The sequence below is a fragment of the Myotis daubentonii genome, chromosome 1, assembly GCF_963259705.1.
Source record: "Myotis daubentonii chromosome 1, mMyoDau2.1, whole genome shotgun sequence".
In the NCBI taxonomy this organism is placed as follows: domain Eukaryota; kingdom Metazoa; phylum Chordata; class Mammalia; order Chiroptera; family Vespertilionidae; genus Myotis; species Myotis daubentonii.
The window spans coordinates 75,786,381-75,807,187 of NC_081840.1; the positions used below are offsets into that span (position 1 = coordinate 75,786,381).

Consider the following 20,807-nt stretch of genomic DNA (forward strand, 5'->3'; position numbering starts at 1 on the left):
AGCAGGACACCTGGGGGAGCTGGGAGCCTGAACTCTTCAGTTTTCACCAGAGCCACAGACCTTGTCTTCTCCTGAGAAGAGCTCAGCAGTGAATGCAAGGACTTTGTTTTAAATCCAAGTGCTGAGAATTCTGTCCGCAGAAGCAGCCCCTACAGTTGTAATACAAACCAGACATTGACAAGAGCTCTGTACAGGTGAAGATGTGGTTATGAGAAAGCAATGGGATAAAAGGGGTGGAGTTGGGGAAATCAAGGAAGGTTTCACAGCAAAGATTACCTTGGGAGGATTTTTAAGGATAAATATGTGTTTTTTACTAGGCATATGGGAAGGGCAATTCAGATTAAAAAAAAAAAAGTACAAAGGAGAAGTAGACGCTCATGGTAGAGCACTGTGTATTTTGAAAATAACAAGTTCTTCCATGTGACTGGGAGGAGGTGAGGGATGGCACAGAAAACAAAACTCTAGGCCCAAATAGAAGTACTTTCAATACCAAGCAAAAGACTCCAATATGTAAAAGACTTCAAATATATAAAACAATAGACAGTTACTTTGAACTCAAGGAATGGAAGGACACAAGTAATGGAAGGGAACTTCCATCAATTTCCCATTATATATTTCCCAAGGAGACTGAAGGTCACAGCAGTCCCAAGGTCAGACAGCACCTCGGCAGAAGAAACAGAAACCAGCCTCAGGTCCCCAACTTCCAGGGCAGTGTCTTCACTACACTGTCCTGCCTGGTGTGCCCTGGGTGGGAAACATGCCCCCAGGATGTGCATCCAAAGAAGTGCAATATCTCGTGAAGTTGATCTCTTCTTCTAGTTCTGATTTACCCCAGAGTTCTCCCATGACCCTTCCTGCTGTGAAGTGTGGTGGGAGAAGGCAGGATAGCTTTGCTGCTGCCCCATCTGTGGAGTTCCGGAGGCTGGAGACTCATACTGAGGTACCATCAGGTGTAGTTCAACTGCAGCAGCTGGGGTGAGGGAAGTGGAGGCAGGGAGGGAATGAGTGGCTCGGGGCTCCCACCTCCAGGCTCTGGGTGCATTGGTTAATTCTACTAGAGACGCTGGAGGAAGGGGAGCAGCTTAGGAGGAAGAGGTCCCCAGGAGAATATCTACTCCAAGCAGTATCTCTCTTTCTCTCTCTCTTTAAGAAGCCTCACATGTTGGCTCCATCAAGTAAGCAAAGCCTTGAGAACACTCATTTGCTTAGAACTTTTTGGGGTCTCACATCTTCCATCTCCTGTTTTCCTCCTTGAGTTAATCATCAGGACTGGTACAATGAACACAATAGTGCTTCTTTTCCCAAAGCTGGGAGATATTGTCAAGAACAAACCACGTGGATGAGGAATTCCATGCAGGCATATCTAGTGAAGAGAATTCAGCTTTCACCAGTTCAGGGGATAAGTCTCACATCTAATTAAGTGGAGCCTTTTATTGACTCATTAATTCCAACCTTCTGACCAACTGGCTGACCTGCTTTGAGTTGTGTATTAAACATTCCTGATGTCATCTTTCATTGGAAAGTGATCTGGCAGGAGTTCCCTCTTTCTAAACATGAGTCTCACTTCTCCAGAAAGGCTAACACTTCATCACTTTCTGTTATTCTGTACTGCCCCAAACTGAACTCTACATTTTCCCCCTTTTTGCCAGTTTATCTCTCACAGAGAATCTAGAAAAGCAGACCTCAGCAGTGCTATGGTTGTTTTATATGATGAGCAGGAGAGAGTATCCCTCTGTCAGCAAGCACGTGTGTGAGCATAAGTGTTGGTGTAGGACACCCAGCCCCCTCCACCAGCTGGAGCACAAGTCCTCTGTCAGCAGGTCATGCAGTGACTGTGTCCAAACCATATGACTTCTCTGAGCCTTAGAATGGTTTTCTGAGAAATGAAAATTTGAAGAAAGATGATTTCTAAGATTGCACTAAGTTAAAACAATTTTTCAGGGTTTTCTGTTTCTAAAGATCTTCTCAATACTTCCAAGTAAGAAATATTGGATCTCAATATAAGATCTATTCCCATAAGACCTTTATGTTTTTCAAAGAGTCAAAGTCGCTTTTGTAGCAGTATTCACCAATTAATGTCCTTCAGTTTAAATAAAAAACAAATTCATTCACAGAGAAATGGAGAAAGTGAGAGAAAAATCTTATTTACCCCCACGCCCACCCTCCTGAATTCCTGTCAAAATACCAGCAAAAGAATGAATTTTTACCCCAATATGGATTTTGTATGTATTAATATTTTTAAAAAGGCACAAACTCTGATCTTTTATTTAAAAAAAAACACACATTGTCTTAAAAATAGAAGTTTAAAGCTTTAATTGTAGAGCTGAGGTGACAAAAAAAGTAAGTATTGCAATTTAATACACTAATTTATTATATGTTGATTTCTATAGTAGGAAAGAAACAATGTCAGCCTATCTGTGGTTCCATCATTAATTCAATGGGAAAAAGAAAATTTCAGGGACATAGTCTTATCAGACACCAGAAATTAGAGATAAATCTAGGAATATAGTTCAGAACTAGAGGCTCTCAGTATGGAGGGTTCTCTCTTTTCCACATCCAGCGCAGCTAGAGAGTGGTCTGGTTCTTTGAGTAGGGGCTGCTGGGGATTGAAAAAATGAAAAAAAGAGACAGAGACAGAGATGGAAGGAAAAGCTGGGGCCTGGTGGGACCATTGCCCTCTTCTGATGGAGAGACAGGGACCCAGCACCGATACAGTGTGTTTATTTTATACCCAAATACCAGGAAGTTTCACCAAAGGTCAAGACATAGGAGATTATGTTCATTCTTGTAATGTCAGTTTTGGGTGGGCCCGAGTCATATTCATTCCTGGTGCTTGGCTGGATTTTAATAATAAAACCCACTCCCCGGCACCTGGGCAGAAATGAAGGTCAAGCTGAGAACACTTCTGCCTTTTTGGAAGGATGTGTTTCCAGGACGTGGCTCTGCCTACTGCCCTGGATTCAGCTGACAATTTATTAAAGAAATGCCCATGTGCCTTCCCAGAGGCTCTCTACATCTCATTAATTAATTTTGGGAACAATTCAATAGAAAGTAATTATTCAATTAGAAAGTTCCAGTATATATTTCTTTAAGTTACCAAGTGGGTGGTAAATATTGAGAAAGACACAAAATAATACAATTCCTAATAAGTAAATAAAAATATATTACTTCTATTTTCATTAGTTATAAAAACATTGATATTTTAGTGCATAATTTATCACATTTTTGTCTACACAATGTACATGTTTTTATAACATACTAGGTCCCAGTGCACGAATTTGTGCACCTTGAAAGGAACTGTGGGCCATGAGGCTGTGATGGACACAGGGGTGCGTCTTGGCCCATCCTCCGAGCCCCTGCTTGGCACCTTCTGCCGCAGCCCTTGGTCCGCTGTCTGCCAGCAGCCCCACTCCCACCACTGCTGCTCCTATATGCTGATGGCACTGGCCCCTCTCCCACCTACTGACAGTGTGGAGCAAGTGGGGCCAACACCAGCAGTGAGTGCAAGCAGGGCTGGCACCCTCAGCAGATGTGAGCAGCAGCTGCTGTCCCCCAGGAGCTGGGGGAGGTGGAGAAGCCCTCAGGGTCAATCAGGACGCGCAGCCACTGCTCACACCTGCTGACAGTGCTGAGTTTCGGGAACAGTGTCGGGCACCAGCAGCAGGTACATGCGGTGGCTCCAGGCTGCGGGTGCGAGTGGGGCCGCTGCCAGCAGTGGATGCGAGTGTCGACCCTGATTGCCCCTCAGGAGCAGGGGGAGTTGGAGAATCCCTGAAGGGGCATCGGGGCTAGCAGATGCCGCCTGCACCTGCTGATGGCACCGAGCAATTAGGGCTGGCAACCGGCGCTGGTAGCAAGTGAAAGCAGCAGCTCCAACACCAGCAGAAGGTAAGAGTGGGGCTGTTGCCAACAGCAGGTGGGAACACCTGGCAGAACTGTGGCATGTGGGAGCTAAGAATTTTCAGTAACCACCAGAGGCTCGCTCCTATGACAACGACCAGCACCCTGCCTTTGTCTGGGGCCTCCGTTCACCTGCTCCACCATCCCACCTCCGCCAATGCCCACCATGTTCCATGCTCTGAAGCCTGCTGCTAACCCCCGCCATGTTCCACATGCTCTCCCTGGTGGTTAACACACGTCATAGCAACTGGTTGTTCAGTTGTTCCACCATTCGGTCTATTTGCATATTAGGGTTTTATATATATATATAGACTAGAGGATAGGTGCATGATGTTCATGCACGGGCGGGCGGGTTGTGGGGGGGCGCCTAAACTGGCAGTTGAACATCCCTCTCTCAACCCAGGACCGCTAGCTCCTAACCACTTGCCTACCTGCCAACCTGACTGCCCCTAACTGCTCCCCTCCCTGTAGGCCTAATTGCTCCTAACCACTCTTCTGCTGGCCTGATCGCCCCCTAATTGCTCTCCCCTGCTGGCCTGATGGTGCCTCACTGCTCTCCCTGGCCAGCCTGATCACCTCCTAACTGCTCTCCCTGGCCGGCCCTAACTGCTAACAGTTTGGAACAGGCCTGGAACACAACTCCCTAACTGCTTTCCACTGCTGGCCTGATGGCCCCTAACCACTTCTGCCTCATCCCCTGCCACCGTGGCTTTTGTCCGAAGGATGTTCGGAAAACATCTGGTCTAAGTAGCATGTTACCCTTTTATTAGTATAGATGGGATATTGTGTACTATGTATATACTGCTTCAGATTCTGCTTTTTCTCTTAAAATGAACCTGGGCTCCTGTTACTATTCAGTTTCTTAACCTAGATAGTAGTGAGTTCACTTTGGATTAACTTATTGAGTTTTACACTTAAAATTGGTTCATTTTTCTGCAAATATGTTAGATTACATATGACAACAAAAAAGCTTATTCGAAAATATGCATCATAAACATTTATTCCAAGTCAACAAATATCTATATAATTCTGGAGGCTATGTAGTATTTCATGTTAAGGATGTAGCATGATCCATCACACAAATTCTCTATTGTTGGGCTTCCATAACATTTACAACTTTTTACATGTATGCATCTATATGGTAAAAGCCTAAGTGACCATTACAGTAGAACCACTGGAATGACAGGTCTCTATGATGCACACTGAGCACCAGGGGGCAGACGTCAATGCAGGAGCTGTCCCGTGGTGGTCAGTATGCTCTATGAACTCAAGAGGTCCTGGTTTGATTTGATCAGGGCACAGGCCTGGGTTGCAGGCTAGACACCCAATGGAGGACATGTAGGAGGCAGCAAATCAATGTTTCTATCTGTCCCTCTTGTTTCTGTGCTCTCTAAAATCAATAAAAACATATTGAAAAAACAAACAAACAAAAAACCCATCTAGCTCTGACTGGATAGCTGTTGTTTGGAACATCTTCGCATACACCAAAAAATCATGGGTTCAATTCCCAGTCAGGGCACACACCTAGGTTGAGGGTTCTACTCCTCAGGCAGGACAGGTATAGGAGTCAGCCAATGAATGTTTCTCTCACACATCGATGTTTCTCTCTCTCTCTACTCTCTCTCTCTCTCTTACACACACACTATCTCTCCCCTTTTCTCTCTCTAAAAATCAATAAAACCTATCCTCATGTGAGAAAACAATTAAATATCACATGGGCATTTGTATTTTTGTGTCATAAGTCAGGTTCCCTGGTGAAGAGTCACTCAGATAAAGATTTGCATTCAGGAAGTTTACTGGGAAGTGGGCTTGGGATCAATACCTATAGAGGGATCCAGGGATCATCAGTGTGAGCAGGTGCTCATCTGGGTTCCTTGAGCTCAGGGTATGATTCTTGCTTTGGATGCAAGGAGTCCCAGGCTCAAATCCCAGCCCAGCCCAATCTTTAAATTTTGCTTTTCCTCCTCTGGGGGCTACTGCAAAAAGTTGTGTTCCAGGCCTGTTCCAAACTGTTAGCAAACAAGAGGTGCACTGAACTAACAGGAAGCCAATGACCTGTATTGGAGACAAAATTGCCTGGCTTCATGAGCTCTGGGGGCCCCATTGCTCCTGAGAGCAGCAGCCAGTATCCCTTCTGGCTTCTGCAGGCAGGGCGGGTGTCCCACCTCCTGCTGTCCCAAGTCCGGCTGTCAGATCCCGCAGTGTCTTTGCTGAACCTGTGTCTCCAAAGGAGATCTCCAGGGTCACTGGAGGGCTGGGCAGGGACTCTCCCACTGAGCCTGGGGCAGGGGTTGCTGTGGTGCCAGCTCTGAAGGCGGGGCCCGAACTCTTGGGGTCTCCTATGAGAAACTGGACATAGTACCAACTACCCAGAGGCTCGCCCACTGAATCCTCCACGCTGCACCCCAATCCCGTTAGTGTACACACACACTCACGCAGTCTCCACGCAGATCCAAAGCAGGAGTCACAACATACTCGCGTTTTCTACAAGCTCCCCCTTTACTTACAGAGGAAGAAGTGGGTGAGAAACAAAAACTTCTCTTTCTAAGCTCTGCCTTTTCTGCAACTTTGTTCCCAGGCCAAGATGGGTTCACATTTCCGTTCCTCCTCCTGCTTCGTGTCCTAACTTTACCAGGGGCACTTTGGCTGGGGTAGTCCCTTCTTAGCCGATGGAAGTCTGGAGGAGTTTGTGGGACCAGACTGGGAGCTGAGGAATGGCAAAGAAGCAAAAGTGCGGTTTTGTCAAGTTATCGGTGCTGCATTCCCATCCCATGTTTACTTTCCGCAGCTGGATAGAGATGGCAGCGCAAATGCCTATTGCATAGAACAGGGGTGGGCAACCTTTTTGTGAGTGCGTGCCAAAACCAGCAAAATCTCTGACTCAAAATTCTTCTGCGTGCTAACCCTAATTTTTTGAGAACACGTTACACCAACTTGATACCTCTTAAGGTGTACGTATGTGAAGTACCTTGAAGAAATTATAAAATTCATTCAAGCTACAAAAACACAGTATATTATGATGAAAAATACATTTATTTTTACTATATACATGTACACTGATAGTCCGACAGAAAACTTTATGACTCTGTCTGATATTATCAGTGGAACTTTTGCTGCTACATCACTGATGACAGAGATTTTACATCAGGTTTATATTTCGTGACCTTCAGAAATATGCAGGAGCTACTACTTTCATCCTTCAGGCTACTCCTATTATGAAACTTAACAAAATTCATCACTGAGAACAAAGATTCACAATTGTAAATGGAAGATTATAAGAGAGGGTTTCGCATGCCAGCAAAAGTTACTGGCATGTCATGCTTGGCACGCGTGCCAGGGGTTGCCCACCCCTGGTCTAGAAGGTAGAATTCCAAGGGACCAGTGCTTGGGCAGCCCAGGGAGACCCCTGCTTGCTCAAACCAAGGATTCTTTGCTTGCTACTATGTTGATCGCCAGATTTATGAAGCAGAACTCGTTCAGTTCTTGCAAGTGGAAAAGACATTTCATGCTTTCATTTTGTTTGCTCTCCTATGTCTCCTCACCCTTAACCCAACCACAGCCAGTGCCTGAAATTCTTGGAGACACTCCCAACAGCCTCCTCTTTAAGTTTTCTTACTGGAACATTGGGATCCTCAGCCTTTTTACTCAGAGACAGCACAACCAAAGACAGCACATGGGCATAACATGACATCTTCGTTTCTAAAGGACAGTAAAAACAGTATCAGCACCATTGTGGGGACTATAGAAATCTTCAATTAGCCAAGACCTCCCTTTGTGTCATTAAGAACTTTATAATCAAGTCATAAATGTAACCACTAGAAACCCAAGTGATATAATTATCTGAACAGCAGGTAGCCAACGTCCCAGAAGCAGCTTCTGGTATTCATAGAGATACTTAAACTGCACAACTACTAACTAGTTAGTTAGTGCAGAATGATACTTGTGTTACACTTCATTTCAAGCAATATTTTTTAATAAAGAAAAATATCTTTTGAATTCAGGGAAATACTCAAAGTAGGTTTCCTTTAAGCAGCACCTTTCACAGGCACATTTAAAATTAGCTTGGATTTTCTAGAAATTACTATTTAGAAGCTGATAGCTGTGTAGTGCATTGGGAAGCTTCTACTCCAGGAACCCTAGATGTTCCTTGCACCATGCATGTTCTCTTTCTCTGTCCCTCAGTTTCCTCATCTGTAAAATGAGGATTTAACACAATGGTCTCTGAGGTCCCTCTCTCTCTTATTCTATGACTGCACGGAGTGGCCAGGTATTGTAACAGGACTCATAGAAAAAGAAGGTACTCCTATAATGAGGAGAAAAACTATCATTTGGCAAAGAGGGTAGGAAAGGCATCCCAGAAAGAGAGGAAGGGCTCTGGCTTTAGTTGAAAGTGCAGATATCAGGTTATAAGCAGGCGAAGGTAAGAGGCTGGTCAAGGTATTGTTTGAAGCATTTACCAGTGTGATTCACAAATTAAAGTAGATGGCTAAGAAAGTGGACCAAAGCAGGCTGACAAAAACCCTCTTTAGGTGTTTCCATTATTCTGTATTTGAGCAAAAAGCAAACTCTGTAAATAGTTATTATCAGAAGAACACCTTGAAATGCCAGAAGCTGGTCCATCCTTGCTGCTTGACACAGTTGCTGCAGGGAAGAAACATCTGCACAGCATATGTTTCAAGGGACCTAGCATATATGACATACTGTTCTTAACATGTTTGCTCCCCTTCTTAGCCCTATGTGTTTTAACCTAGGTCACCTCTCTGAGAAAGGTTGTTTCCCCAGGTGGGGATTTTTCCCTGGAGTTAGGGATTAACAGGACTAAGGAAGGGAATAAATCAGTAAAACCCCTTAACTAAGTGCCAGGCAGGTAGTTAATCACCTTAACTACAAATAATCACGCTTAAGCTATATAATCTTTACTTAGGATAATCTCCTTCAGTTACTTTCTTGTAGCTTAACAGAACAGCAGAGTAATGATCTTGGAATGGAGATAACAAATGCCCTAACCTTTGGAATATAATGGATAGGTGCTGGGAGCCGGTCCATGCTTGCTGTTTCAAGGGACCTGGCATATATGGCATACTGTTCTTAATATGTTTACTCACCTTCTTGGCACTATGTGTTTTAACCAAGGTCTCCTCTCTGAGAAAGGTTGTTTCCCCAGGTAGGGATTTTCCCCTGAAGTTAGGGAGGGAATAAAACCCCTCAGCTAAGTGCCAGGCGGGTAATTAATCACTTTAACTACGAACAATCATGCTTAAGCTACATAATCTTTACTCCCTGGAATGGAGATAAGAAACACCCTAACCTTTGTAATAGAGATTGATAGGATTGAATCAACTGGTATAAATACAGTTGTAACGAGACAGAAAGAGACAGAACTCAGGAGACAGAACTAAGAAGAGAGAACCTACAGACAGAACCTACACAGAACCTACAGACAGAAGAACTTCGCTGGAGAGAACATGGCAAAAGATCCTGGACTGAACCTGACTACAGAAATATGGCAAGAGAACCTGACTAGAACCTGGTGACCGAACCTGGCTGGAGATCTCAGACAGAATCTGGCTGGAGAACCTAGCGAGGGAACATGGCCACAGAACCTGGCTGGAGATCCTAAGCAGAACCTCTCTGGAGATCCAGGCCAGAACTTGGCTAGAGATCCTGGCTGGAGATCCTGGCTAGGCTGCTGATCAACTGAACGCTGTCTCCGTGTCATTCCTTCCTTGCCGACTCCGTCCACACCTTTGGGGACCCCTGGACCTGCTGGGGTTGGACCCCGGCAGATAGGATTAAAATCAAGTGGTATAAATACAGATGTAATAGGAGAATAAAGACAGAACCTGCCTGGAGAACCTGGCTATGCTGATCATCTGAATGCTGTCTCCATGTCATTCATTCTTTGCTGACTCCGTCCACACCTTTGGGAACCCCTGGAACTGATGAGGCTGGACCCCAACATTGAAATATTTGGGAAAGAGAGAATGAGCATAAAGCCAAGAGTTTGTTGAAAAGTGAGTGATTACTGTTTGTCTGTTTGGAAATAGAGCCATGTCAGCAGGCCTGTGCCCCATTCTCCCTCTATCAGAACTGTCTCCCCTTCCTGGGAGTGGAGGCATGATCCTTCTTTTCACATGACCTTCATCCGCTTTTAACCATTACTTTTCTTCTTAAGTAAGTTTCATGCCTATAGACCAAAACTATATAAGAGTTATAAAGAAATGTGGAGGTTAACCTCTTTCCTCCATCACACAATTTTACTATTATTCTTAACGATAGAATTAAACATATGTACTCTGTATAAAGGGGGAAAATATACCAGCATTAGAGTCCTTAGAATGAGAACCCAAACTTACTCTATTTTGCAGGGAAATTATTGGCTTGAAGAAGAGATATAGAAAAACATTTTAGTAAAAGAATAATTTTCAAGTTCAAGCTGTCAGAACATTTTTTTCAATATATGAATATATTTTTCAATTGGCAATTGTTTCACATCTATTGCAATCACTAGCAAAGATATTGTGCTTGAGGAGAACGAAGCTGGTGGCATAAGTAAATACTTGTACTTGCTACCTCTCATAACTACATTAAAATTACAACCAAAAGACAGAAAAACTTTCGTCCAGAATCATGGGAAAGCTGGATGAGTAGAAGTTCTACAACTAGAAGTAAAGAAGAAAGCACATTGACATTGGTAGGAGGTGCGGAGGCACCCTCAGAACAGGGTGGCAACCAGGTGTGCTGCTTTTTTTAATAGGGAGGGAGATACACGCTCCTGATTGCTCTAAACTCCAGTTCCGGACGAGACTCTGGGGACCCAGACTCATACAGGGAGAATCTGGACTGTCTGGCATCAGGCCAGAACATGAGGGCGGCTTTCTTTCAGATGGAGGTGCTGGCAGTGATCATTGCTCCTGCACCAGGACCTCTCCAGTGCAGGACTGAATGGGAGGCATTGCTCTGCCTTGGTGATTCCCTGAGATTCTATCCCACCCAAGCTGTGCGCAGCAGTTTTGCAGATAAATGGCCTATTTTTTCTCAGCCTAAAACCTGTCAAACAGGCAGCAGGTGTGTCAGAGAGCCCCAAAGCTACCAAAGGAAGGCCCAAGGCTCAGCAGCAGCAGCCTTCCTTGCCTTACAGCTAGGCCTCATCTGAGCACTTCCAAACCCTACACAAAGAGGAGGAATATGCAGATCTCCCTGTAGCTCCTGCTAGGTTGGCCTAGGCAGTGCCTGACTTTGCACCTCCCTGGAGATCCAAGAGCCAGTGTACCCAGTGGTCAGTGTGAGACCATGCCAAACTACAACTCTTCACATCCATAAGTGACATGCTCAAGGGGAAGACTCAGTGAGCACCAAAGCCCCACTGAAGTGAGTCCTGCCCCAGAAGGGTGTCTCCTGCACAGCAGCTCTTTCATTGTAGACACAGCTGGTCCTCACAGCCAATTGGCCTGTAGGTCAATTCCTTCCAGTGATGCCAACAGCAATCAAGGCTTAACTATAACAAGACTGTGTACAGAGCCCATAAAGAGGTGCACCTCAGGTTATTGGGAAGGCTGAGCCATTGGGCCCTCTAGGACACATACCACACAAGGCCACTCTATCAACACAGGGAAGCAGCCAAAATATGGAGACAAAGAAACATGTCACAAATGAAAGAAATGGATGAGAGCAAAATACTGGATATAGAGTTCAAAACCACTGTTATAAGGTTACTCAAGAATCTTCTAGAAACCTCTGAGGAGCTTAGTGAGACCTTCAAGGATCTTAGTGAGAATGCCAAAAAAATGGAAAAGGCCCAGTCAGAAATTAAGCATACACTGACTTAAATAAAAAATAATATACAGAGATTCAGCAGTAGACTAGCAGATCCCAAGAATGAAGTCAAAGATTTGAAATAAGAGGAAACAAAAAACACCCAACTGGACAAGATAAAAGAAAAAATAATCCAAAAAATTAAGATAGTGTAAGGAGCCTCTGGGACAACTTCAAACATACCAATATCCAAATTAGGGTGGTGCCAGAAGAAGAGAGAGAACAAGATATTGAAAACTTATTTGAAGAAATAATGGCAGAAAACTTCCCCTACCTGATGAAAGAAATAGACTTACAAGTCCAGGAAGAGCAGAGAACCCCAAACAAGAAGAATCCAAAGAGGACCACACCAAGACACAACATAATTAAAATGCCAAGGGCAAAAGACAAAGAGAGAATCTTAAAAGCAGCAAGAGAAAAACAGTTAGCTACCTACAAGGGACTACTCATAGGACTGTCAGCTAATTTCTCAACAGAAACTATGCAAGCCTGAAGGGAATGGCAAGAAATATTCAAAGTGATGAATAGCAAGAACCTACAACTAAGATTATTCTACCCAGAAAAGCTATCATTCAGAATTGAAGGTCAGATAAAGAGCTTCATAGGCAAGAAAAAGCTAAAGGAGTTCATCACCACCAAACCAGTATTATATGAAATGCTGAAGGGTATTCTTTAAGAAGAGGAAGAAGAAGAAAAAGGTAAAGATAAAAGTTATGAACAACAAAGTGACAACAAATACATATCTATCAACAAGTGAATCTAAAACTCAAATGAATAAAAAATCTGATGAACAGAATAAACTGGTGAATGTAATAAAATCAGGAGCATGGAAAGGAAATATACTGACAATTCTCGGGGGGAAGGGGGAATCAGGGTGTCCGGGAAGAGATTGGACAAAAATCTTACACCTATGGATGAGGACACTGAGGGAGCAAGGACAGGGAGTGGGGTGGGAACCAGGTGGAGGAGAGCTATGGGAGGGGGCAGGGAAGAGGAACATATGTAATAATCTGAACAATAAAGATTTTAAAAAAAGATATAGTGTTTATTAATATAGACTATAATTTCCTGTTATATTTTGAAACACAAATGGATAAGACTTAGATGCACTTTAATAAAATGGTAAAACTTCTTTCTCAAAAACCATAATTTTCTGTTTTCTCATAACCTCATTGTGCCAGCTAAAAATAAAAACAATTAGAATGAAAGCAACCATTCACCATTCACCTGACTGCATTGTCAACTGTGTAGGCAGGGTGTGGATTTCCCCAAGGTTGCTCAGTGAAATCCTAGAGTCAGAGAAGGGATGTGGCTGTGTTCAGAGGCTGGAGGCTGTTCCCCGCTATCACTGCCAAACTAATCCCAGAGGCTGATCTGTCTGTGGGAGCTGGGCTGGAACTGGTGTTTCAGGCCAGGGGACTGTTTGTGTGTGAATGTGATATTAGAGTGGAGCATCTTGTCTCTGTTGTTAGGGAATTCATCAGAGGAGGGTTGTGTTGATCAAGTCATCTTGTCCCCAAAGGCTGTGGGAGGTGCTGCTGCCTCAGTCTCCTGGAACTGCTGAGGCAATCAGGGTGTTGGAATGGGCCTGGCAGCCATCTTCCCTAACAAGTGACTGGTTGATAACTTTTGGAACTCACTTCTCGGTGTCTCTTGAAAAAGTGATATGTGATTAATTTAAAATAGTTTCCACTCCCAAATAGCTTGTCTGCCCACAAAGGACAGTGAGGGTTTGGGCACTCTGCTAGGTGCCAGTAGAGGCCCCACTCTAAGAACCCCATATCCATCCTGTTACCTCTCTTTGCTCCTAAAAGAGATTAAACTTTGGTGTTTGGAAGAACAAATGTTCTGGTCAGAGACATGCCTGTCCGTTCCTCTCCAGAGGCTTCAGTAACCCCGAGGCACCAAGTACTGAGCAAAAGCTGTTTATGGCAGTTTGCTTGGTCCTCTTCTCACTACCCCCAACTTTTTTCCTTTTAGCTCAGGATTTGGTTTGGGATGCAGGGAAGAAGGGAGAGGACTGGGAGAAAGTGAAGCTCAGGCAGCACTGTGTCCCAGCACAACTGAAAAGTAGGGGACGTTTGTCCCTTTTGGGTTCTCCATGCTGCCCATGTCACCAGAAAGTGACAGCACTGGGCCAGCAGGACTGGGATGTATGGGTTTTGACTTCATGCAGGAAAGAATACAAGTCACAAGCCCAGCTGATTTTGAGAGTATGTTTATTAAAGGTTAGGACAGTGACACAAAGGAAGAGCTTTGGATAGAAGAAGCAAGGTCACAGTAACAGAAGTGACCCCTACACTGTGCTGTGTAAACTCAGAAAAGGGAGTCACAGCAACAGATGTGAGCCTAGGCTGGGCTGCTAGATCACTGAGAAGTAAAGGTGTGAGAGACAACAGTGAGCCAAGTGGGGGCTGCTTTTGGCTCACTGAAAAGTTAGACAAGAGGAGGACCCTGGGAACTTAGGAGAAAGAAAGTAAACTAACACACCTGAGGAAAGGGTGGCATTCATGTGCTCAGGGGAGAGCATGTCTTGAGGATTTTATCTGTTTTCTGTAGAAGGGAATTTTAGGGGAGGTCTTCATCAGAATATTCATCAGCTGTTTAGGCACGTATTTTAACATGCTTAGGTATCCAATGAGCGCAGAGTGGGGTTTGGGATCATTCTCTGGTCACCTTTAGCTCTATCTTGGATTCGTCTGGCTCTAATTGGGTTTTTTGTTATTTATTCCCCCGACTTCATTCGTTCTTGGGTTTGGCACTAATGGCACCACTGGGTCTCTGTTATCTGTCTCCCTGACTAGGGTGATTTTAACTACTCAGTCTCTGTTTGGGGAGCAGAGGTGTAAACCACCTGCACCTAAGTGTCCTTGTTTAAATATTTTGTCTTCATTTTCCTTGGAACTTGCCATGGAACTTACCTAGTTTTTTTTATTAACCTGCCTCATCCACTTTTCTTCCTCCTTAACTCCTCAGGCCCTTTCAGTCACCAACACTGTTCCTAAGATAGGCTCCAGAGCAGGTGCCCAAGCATGTGTAACCCACTGAAAGCTGTTTATTTTTTACTAGGGGCCTGGTGCACGAAATTCGTGCACTGGGTGTGTGTGGGGGGGGGGGGGAGTGTCCCTCAGCCCAGCCTGCCCCCTCTCACATACTGGGAGCCCTCAGGCGTTGACCCCCATCACCCTCCAATCGCAGGATCGGCCCCTTGCCCAGGCCTGATGCCTCTGACAGAGGCATCAGGCCTGGGCAGGGGACCCTCATTTCCCCCCATCACTGGTTCTGCCCCCAGCCCAGGCCTGATGCCTCGGCCAGAGGCGTAGACCCCCATCACCCTCCGATCACCTGATCGGCCCCTTGCCCAGGCCTGATGCCTCCGCCAGAGGTGTCAGGCTTGGACAGGGGACCCCCATCTCCCCCTGATCACTGGCTCTGGCCCCCGCCCAGGCCTGAGGCCTCTGGCCCAGGAATCATGCCTGGGCAGGGGACCCCCATCTCCCTCTGATCGCTTGCTCCACCCCCCGCCCAAGCCTGATGCCTCTGACCCAGGCTTCAGGCCTGGGCAAGGGGACCATCATATCCCCCCAATCCCCGGCTCCGCCCCCCACCCAGGCCTGATGCCTTGGCCAGAGGAGTTGACCCTCATCACCCTCCGATCACCAATCACCAGATCGGCCCCTTGACCAGGCCTGAGGCCTCCGGCAGAGGTGTTAGGCCTGGGCAGGGGACCCCCAGCTCCCCGTGGTTGCAGGCTCCGCCCCTGCCCAGGCCTAATGCCTCTGGCCTAGGCGTCTGGCCCGTGCAGTGGGGACCCACAGCTGCAGTGGCCCTGCGATCGTGGGCTTCGCTTTAGGCCCAGGCAAGAGACCCCTAGCTCCTGGGACTGCCAGCTTCGACCGTGCCCAGCTCCCATCGCTGGCTCCACCCCTACTTCCTGCTATCACTGGCCAGGGCGGAAAAGGCACCTGATTCTCTGATCATGGCTGGGGGGCAGGGCAAAGGCGGCCCCAGGGCCGCCTTTGCCCTACCCCCCAGCTCTTAGCTCCCCCCTGAGTTTCCGATCACTGTCAGTGGCAGGGGGCTTCTTCCTGCTTTCCCTTTCGCCTCCCTGCATTGTGCCTACATATGCAAATTAACCGACATCTTGTTGGCAGTTAACTGCTGATCTTAGTTGGCTGTTAACTGCCAATCTTAGTTGGCAGTTAATTTGCATATAGCCCTGATTAGCCAATGAAAAGGGTATCGTCGTACGCCAATTAAATTTTTTTTTTTTTATTAGATAAGATTTGTTTTAAAATATATTTTATTGATTTTTTACAGAGAGAAAGGGAGAGGGATAGAAAGTTAGGAATATTGATGAGAGAGAAACAATGATCAGCTGCCTCCTGCACACTCCCCACTGGGGATGTGCCTGCAACCAAGGTACATGCCCTTGACCGGAATCGAACCTGGAACCCTTGAGTCCGCAGGCTGACGCTCTATCCACTGAGCCAAACCAGTTAGGGCTGAAAGCTGTTTAAAGAGTTAATCTCTCCTAGGAGAGAGTGCTTTGGAACAGGGGCCAATACCCCCAAAGCAAAGGTATTTTAAGTGGGTTTCAAGTGTTTATCAGTAAGCTATAAGCGGAGCTTTCCTGGGACTTTTGGAAGCCTTTCTACTCTACCTGCCTTGTTTGGTAACCACTACCAAACCCAGTTGTGCTGGTGAGCCTTGAGAGAAACCAGGAGAATTTGCATGGTTGGGGTCCCCAAAGTGAGATCAAAGAATGCATTTTTACACCATGAAGATAATAAAAAGACCTGGGGGCCTAGGAGTCATTCACTGTTTTAGAAACTAAGACTGTAGAGATGATAAGACAGTTATTCTTCTCTCAAGGGGTTCTATCAAATGGAGAAACATTGAGATCAATTAACCATCTGGAGTGATGTTTATCAGTGGAGATAATCGGTTTTGCAGCTGTGCTACAGGGAACAGAATAGTGGGGGCTCCTGGTTAGTCTCTTGGGAACAGCTGAGGATGGAGTAAGGAGAAGCCCAGGAAATATGGCAAGGATAGTTCTGAGGGTTAGTAGCTGGGAGGTTGAGGTCAAGGGCAGTGGGTACTAATAGCTGTCACATGACCTTCTCTACAAGTGCTTTCCTGGTTCTGTGAAATCTATGAATAACCTACTTATTGGCATGGCATCCTTTCATGTAACAAATTATGTGGGTACATAGACAGGGCAGGGGAACAGCATTTTGCTGGGCGATCACATTATCTCTGTGGGGTTCTTCCAAGGCAGTTTTTGGAGTTGAAACAAGGTCTTCTGGATCCAGATCATGTATATGAACAATGAAACCTTGATCCTGTCATTGGCAAGAGTAAGAACCATGAACATCAGCAAAAGGGCAGCTTTGGGACAAAGGGCCATACTTACCAATATAAAAAATTGGCGTCTCAGAACAAATCCTTAATCCACTCTAGTGGGTAAATATTTGTTTGATCTAGTCATTTGCAAGAAAATGTGAATTTCCTTGTTTGTCAAGGGGAGTGCCCTTAGTTTGCAAAAATCTGCCAGGATGAGGGTTCTTTGGAACTAGTTTCCCCACCCAGTTCATTTGATCACTATATAATCAGAGCCAGAGGTATCCAGTGCACAGCTGGAACCCATCTCCAGGAACAAAGAGCTGGAAACCATCTTCAGTTGGAGGGACTCTTCCAGATTTTTGTAAGATTCTTACACCTGAATAATCTATTTCTCTGTTTGTTTATTTGTACCTATTATTTCTAGCCATTTAGCTATTTCAATGAAACATTTTCCCCCTTTTAAAACCTCTGGGGCCAACATATGAATTAAGAAGAAAGTGAACCAGATGCTAAAGTTTAAAATGAAAGCAGATTTCTTTTGGGATTGTCTATATGTGTGTGGATGAAGGGAGATTACTGAGACTGGGAGCAAGTGGAGGTTTCGGAGGGATTCCTGAATTGTGATAAAATCTCCTAAATCCTGGGGAAGCCATTTGCTGAAGGGCATCTGGATGCCCCCAGGGAGCAGGCATTAAATGTGGCAGAGCAAGGAAAGAAAGAAAAAGTATGTTTTTAGTTCTATTTTCTCCTAAGTTTACCTACTAATTTTTTTACTTAAAAAAGTTTTGATTGCTCTTTAAAGGCCAAGTGGAACACATCCAAGATCAAAAGGTTTATTGGCAGGTTGAAGGGGAGAAAGAAGGAAAAGAGGTAAAGGGAGGAATATCATTGGGTGTTATGCTTTCCACTTTTAGGGATACTGCCCTGGAATATATAAAAGTGTGAAGCTACATGTATGGAAATTAAAACCAGAGTTACTTATCATAGACTGTAAGTTAAGTCCCTGGTGTGTAAAGTTGAACTAATTTCTTGAATACAAAACATTGCCTGTGGAGAGAGGAAGAGAATTTTAATACTTTTGAGGATTAAAGAATGGCTTTGAGACAGATGATAAAGTTAGTCTGAAGAACAATGAGGACATATTTCATTGACAAAAAGCTGACTGACACTTATGTGCTTGACTATGGAAGGTTATGTGTGAATGAGTTTGATGACCAGATGTGAGGCTCTAAACCAGGGGTGGGCAAACTTTTTGACTCGAGGGCCACAATGGGTTCTTAAACTGGACCAGAGGGCCGGAACAAAAGCATGGATGGAGTGTTTGTGTGAACTAATATAAATTCAAAGTAAACATCATTACATAAAAGAGTACAGTCTTTTTTTTTTTTTTTTTTTAGTTTTATTCATTTCAAACGGGCCGGATCCAGCCCACGGGCCGTAGTTTGCCCATGGCTGCTAAACCCTTGGCCTAGGCATGTTCACTTCAGCCCCACAAATGATCTGTCTCATACTTGTTTTCTCCCAAATTCATTTTACCTCTTTTGGGGAAACTTGGGATTGAATATATGAGTGAGCAAGTTGTGAGTAGGGGAGTAAATATTAGATACTGGGGGCCATGGTGTGTACCAACTGGGCTTTGGTTTCTGGATGTCTTAGGGATTCAAGATTACAATAAGCCTGAGAAAATTTAGCTAAGTTCTTACAGAATTAATGTGCAAATTCTGCAACTTAGAAGCAAAGATTTCCCTTTATCTCTCCAGACTGGGGTGGGAGGCCTTCAATATCCAACCTAGCAAGTGGCTTTGGAGCATATGAAGCCCCTGTGTGGCATCAGTCTGGGGCCTTATTTAGAGGTGGTCTATGGGGTTGGTTTATACACTGAGCCTTAACAAATGATACATCGCAGTGAGTTGGGTCTCGTATCTTCTTATCATCTATTTCTTTCGCAAGGTGCCTTCTGCTATCAACTAAACTTATACAAACTTGTCTCTGTAATTCCACTACATTTTTGCTAGTAAAACAGGAAAAGATTCTCTTATGCTTAAAGAGAATCATGGAATTTCAGATTTTAGAGTTAGGAACTCTCTCATTCTATAGATGAACAAACTTAAGCCTGGAGAGGAAAATGAAGTAAATCACTAAAAAAAAGAAAACAAATAAAATAAAGCCCTAGCCGGTTTTGCTCACTGGATGGAGCGTTGGGCTGGGGACTGAAGGGTTCCAGGTTCGATTCTGGTCAGGGGCATGTGCCTTGGTTGCGGGCACATCCCTGGTGGGTGGTGTGCGGGAGGCGGCAGATCGATGGTTCTCTCTCATCGATGTTTCTGACTCTGTATTCCTTTCCCTTCCTCTCTGTAAAAAATCAATAAAATATATATTTAAAAATAAATAAATAAATAAAATGAATATTGAGGGCCTACTGTGAGGCAGGCACTGTGATTCAAGGTGAATAATATGGGCTCTGCCCTGCTGTAGAATGTGCACCAGTAGCAAACACTGACAAGACGACAAGTGATTGGATAACAGCTTGGAAATGGCACCCGTGGATATTGGCAATAGGTATATCTTTATTTGTGATATCCATGTGAGCAGATCCTGAGCTTTATGACTTTTGCTTTCACACTGTATCTAATGGGGTGTCCTTGGTCTCAATATCTAAGCACAGAGGGTTTGGACAGACACTAGACAGGCCCAGCAGCTCAGATCCCACTCTTTGAAGAACAATATCCCCACGACCTGTACAATACTGGTACATCTTACAAGGAACCCTGGTCTTCACTACAGCTTGGGAGACATTGGCAACATTTCTACCCACCACTGCCACCTAAGGACTCTTTCAGCTACTACAGCTCTGGTTCTACTTCCTGATTTTGAACTCTGGGATTCTGGCCCCAGGCAGAGAGGTGTTGACTTGGTGACCCTGAGGTCCTGTTCCATCTTGGGAGCCTGAGATTCTGTAACTGCCTTTGATGTTAGAAGGCAATATTTGTCTATTGAAGAGCAAGAGACCTAAATAAATCCAAATCAATAAACCTTTGATGAGGTCTTCCACAAAACTAGAAAAAGAAAACACCCAGAAGACTAAAAAGCACAATGTAAATGTAAAGAGTTCGGCAAATGGGAAACATGGCAGGTGAGCAGCTGTGCTGAAGCAGTGGCCATGTATGAATGCTTGTTATTCTTTTAGGGCTGGCTCTTCTCTCTTCAGTCATGAACCACATTTTTGCTCAAGTCCCAAGAACAGGCTTTCACTTGATTCTATTATAAATTATAATTGATGTTCTGTATGGAATTTTTTTCAGCTGTTATTTATTTCAATATTGTGGAATGACCAAAATTTTTCTTAGTGTATAATTTGGTATTCTTCAACAGTGTGCCAAATTTGTGTATTGCTATTATGAATCAGACAAGGTGTATCAATGCCAAATGATGATGAGAAAGAGTGTTCACTTTGCTCTCTCTCTCACATGCCTTCCCATGAAACCATCAGAACCCTGTATTTCCTGGTCTTTCTAGATTCAGACATACTCCAAGGGCTGTTTAGTAATACTACAGGCTTAGTGCTAGGACCTGTGGCATCTTTAAGGGTATAAAAATATTTGACATGAAAATACTTTTTATTGACTTAGAAAAGTACAAAAAACGAATACTAATTAATGTCTATAAAAACATACCATTTGTTTTCTTTTAATTTAGGATTTCTATGAATTACATCACACTTAAGAATAAAATTGAAGGTTCAATTT

At 44.5% G+C, this 20,807-nt stretch overlaps 2 protein-coding genes and 1 pseudogene across 4 annotated transcripts in view; all 3 read left to right on the forward strand.

The window, feature by feature from the left end:
• The window catches only part of LOC132239709 (ribonuclease 4-like), a 195,621-nt gene that overhangs the window by 120,885 nt on the left and 53,929 nt on the right, over positions 1 to 20,807 (forward strand). Inside the window, exon 1 of one of the 2 annotated variants that reach the window (XM_059706437.1) lies at positions 17,341 to 17,422. The exons of the other annotated variant lie outside the window; for it this stretch is intronic. The gene's annotated coding sequence lies outside the window, so the exon portion shown is untranslated. Of the gene's footprint in view, positions 1 to 17,340; positions 17,423 to 20,807 lie in introns of those variants that run through there. 2 annotated transcript variants of the gene reach the window in all.
• Positions 1 to 20,807, forward strand: part of LOC132239730 (angiogenin-like) — a 48,223-nt pseudogene that overhangs the window by 25,134 nt on the left and 2,282 nt on the right.
• LOC132239660 (ribonuclease 4-like) overlaps positions 17,327 to 20,807 on the forward strand; it is a 122,269-nt gene continuing 118,788 nt past the window's right edge. For both annotated transcript variants that reach the window (XR_009454109.1, XM_059706299.1), the window contains exon 1: positions 17,327 to 17,422. The gene's annotated coding sequence lies outside the window, so the exon portion shown is untranslated. The remainder of the gene's footprint in view (positions 17,423 to 20,807) is intronic.